This window comes from Diaphorina citri, unplaced genomic scaffold (assembly GCF_000475195.1).
Source record: "Diaphorina citri unplaced genomic scaffold, Diaci psyllid genome assembly version 1.1 scaffold68311, whole genome shotgun sequence".
Lineage (NCBI taxonomy): Eukaryota > Metazoa > Arthropoda > Insecta > Hemiptera > Psyllidae > Diaphorina > Diaphorina citri.
The window spans coordinates 1-3305 of record NW_007445534.1 but is presented as its reverse complement, the minus strand read 5'-3'; the positions used below and the strand labels follow the sequence as shown (position 1 = coordinate 3305).

Below are 3305 nucleotides of genomic sequence, written 5' to 3'. Positions count from 1 at the left end.
AGCCAGAGTGCTCCGCGAATTGACCCCCGGGGAGGTGTGACCTAAATAGATAGAAACATGTGGTGAAGCTAAATTTAATGCATCTAGTTCTTCGATTAGTTAGCATAATAATCTCACTAACTAACTAATAATTTAGTGAAACCTACTTTTAGTGAAAGAAATTCTTAGTGAAATAAAAAGACTTATCCTTATTAAAGTTAATAATAAGGTATCTAATTAAAGAGCATGTTTTTCATGAAACGGTCTGATTTGTCTTTTGTCTATTACAAACAAGAACCTTGCCGATAGAAAACAGCGGATAGGAGACAGGAATCCTGCTATCCTGGAGCTGTCAAATGTAAAGGCAAGATACTTTTGGAGAAAAAAATTTTTATGAGTCTTAACCCCAATAAGCGGAGATTTAACCTGTTTTCCCTCAACAAAACAGTCAAATCTTTGGCCAACAGGCTAAAACGACTTTAAAACATTTATACAAGTTTATTTCTTTTAAAATGTTAAATGAGTAATTTAAAACCTTGGGCTAAAGACTTTAAATGTCATTTAAGGTCTTACTCACAAGGCTAAAACTACTTCAAACTAAGGTCCACTGTGTGCCTAGCTAGACTCCCGGGTGTTTCCGGCGAAAAAAGGGCTTAAAGATACATTATACTTGCCTAAAGGACACTTATGTGCTAGCTAGTCTCCAAGGCCTCCTAGTGGTGTTGTCCTCGGAAAAAGAGGCTCAAATTGATATCAGACAATTTTTAGCGTCGGTACCTAAAGAAATCAAACTCCAGTTTTTAGCTTGTGACTAGTAACGAGAAATAGGATAACAGTACAAGAGTTAATAACAGATGCTGAAGCTGAACTATAAAGAGTTAATCTAAGTCATACTATCATTTTGGTAATAGCCCGTAACAGTAGAAAAATAATGTCTCACGGGAGGTGCAATAGATGAAGCAGTAAAAGATATAGCCTGATACAGCGCTCTCCGTATAACATTGAATATGTAGTTAATATCGCATCTGTTTAGTCTGGCAAAGTACTTTTTGTACGAGAAATTAATCTATGGAATAATAATTGAAATTATTCCTATTCAGAAAATAAAGTGATTCTTAAAGAAAGTGATTTTCATCCAAAGTGATTTAATAATCAAATCACTCTAATAATACGATTGATTAGCTTATTGATCTACGTAATTAAATCGAAGTGGTGTATAAAGATAAGATAAATCCAGTGGAGGGCCTCAGTTGAGCGCCTCGTGAGACCGATTTTACCTTGCTTTAAGCGTGTGCTAACAGGTCAATGGAGTGATTAACTATTTATTAACTTCAAAAGTTCATATTTAGAGGAACCCGATCTATAAAGACGAAAAAATCTGTCAAGAAAAATCGGGGAAAGCAAACAGCATGCGATTGTCCAGATGTTAAGGCGGTCTCTTCTTGATCCCTTGTGTGTCCAAAAAACACAACCCCGACCCAAAGTTGTGACTTTCGTCAGAAATGAATAACTCACCTCTAAAGGGGATTCAGCTAAAAAGTCTTCCCAGTGAATTCTGCCCTAATTGTTTTGATTGACATCCATTCATCCACCCTTCTGATGAGTGTTTTCACTCCGGATTTCTATCGATTGGCCTTTTGTTTGTTTCAAATGAGTGTGTTTTTCCCTCTTATTCTAAAGAATCTACTATCACTGTCTTGATTGGAGCGATAATTGAGATTATGAATTTGTAAACTATAATGGGTGCCACCAAGAGGATGTAGTTTTTCAAGTGTGCTTAAGTATTATTTGTGTTATTGCTAAGCAGTACGAAGTAGGTAGTAGATAATTAAGAACCAAGTGTCAGGCTTGCTTGCATCACACATGCCATTACGCGCGACTTTTAGTAGCGCGTAATGGCATGAAAAACCACACATATGAAAAATGATAGACTCTCTGTGAACTTCATAGGTTTGGTTTTTGAGGCGACTAACCGACTACGCCCTACTAAGAGTTCAAGAATTAGTTGGTTTGTTATAAACTGCTACAGAGGGACTACTCAGGCCGGCAATTCACTTGCAGGTAGACCTGACAGGTAGGTACGCCCGTCAGGTCTGGTCTACCTGCTAGTGCATGCCAGCAATATTGAGTCTCTCAGGCGACCTGTTAGGTCTACCTAGTAAGTGGCTACCCTTAGCAAAGTCCATCCTGAAGGTGTGTCCACAGTTTTGACATCACATTACGTCGATATCAGAACCTTTCTAGCGGAACCACGTTCATATACGTACCCCACCCTGAATTCCTTCAACGGTCAGTAGACAAGTGTTTATTTACCAGTAGTTTCCTTGTAGTATGTAAATACAAGTAGGTACTTATCGCACAACCTTTCAAGTATGTTACTAGATAACTGCTTGCCCTAATTGACGATCTTAGGCATTTTTAGTCGAGTTTGTCGTATATCGAGTGTTAGACGATTTAATCCCAGTTCATCGAAGTATATTTAATCCCAATAGGGAAATACTTAACCCGAATACTTATCTCGTAACATAAACGTGAGATTTAACTTAGGATTATTAAACCGACCTTAGTACACGAGGCTGGTTATCTTCGCTTTAGTTCTATTCAATGGAAAACGGAAAACTAGAGGAAATAAAAGTAGCTGAGTTGTTCAGCGTATTTTTCGGGTGTAGCCCTAGTTCTTGACAAACTTCTATTTAGCCAGCCTAGTTAGCTTAGTTGGTAGTGCGTCTGCCTTGTAAGCGCTAGGCCGCGGGTTCGATTTCCGCCCGGGGCGGATTTTATCCTAATGTCTTCCTTCTCTCTTCGATTTCGGGACGATAAGACCATAGCAGTTACAGTTCCCTCTGTCAAACCTCTTTTAAAAAAAATCTATTATTCAATACTTTCGATTTTTGTCAAGAACTAGGGCTACACCCGAAAAATACGCTGAACAACTCAGCTACTTTTATTTCCTCTAGTTTTCCGTTTTCCATTGAATAGAACTAAAGCGAAGATAACCAGCCTCGTGAACTAAGGTCGGTTTAATAATCCTAAGCTAAATCTCACGTTTATGTTACGAGATAAGTATTCGGGTTAAGTATTTCCCTCTTGGGATTAAATATACTTCGATGAACTGGGATTAAATCGTCTATTACTCGATATACGACAAACTCGACTAAAAATGCCTAAGATCGTCAATTAGGGCAAGCGCTAGCGGTTATCTAGTAACATACTTGTAAGGTTGTGCGATAAGTACCTACTTGTATTAATGTATTTACATACTACAAGGAAACTACTGGTAAATAAACACTTGTCTACTGACCGTTGAAGGAATTCAGGGTGGGGTA

The 3305-nt window shown here is 38.1% G+C and overlaps 2 long non-coding RNA genes across 2 annotated transcripts in view; one reads left to right on the top strand and one right to left on the bottom strand.

Annotated features, from left to right (window-relative positions):
* The window catches only part of LOC113473713, a 10152-nt gene extending 6968 nt beyond the window's left edge, over positions 1 to 3184 (bottom strand). The window contains exon 1 of the long non-coding RNA XR_003395616.1: positions 3025 to 3184. This is a non-coding gene — a long non-coding RNA (uncharacterized LOC113473713). The remainder of the gene's footprint in view (positions 1 to 3024) is intronic.
* LOC113473714 lies at positions 1091 to 2751 on the top strand. The gene is made up of 2 exons (XR_003395617.1): positions 1091 to 1792; positions 2117 to 2751. It is a non-coding gene; the product is annotated as an uncharacterized LOC113473714 (long non-coding RNA).
* Positions 3185 to 3305: the final 121 nt, after the last annotated feature.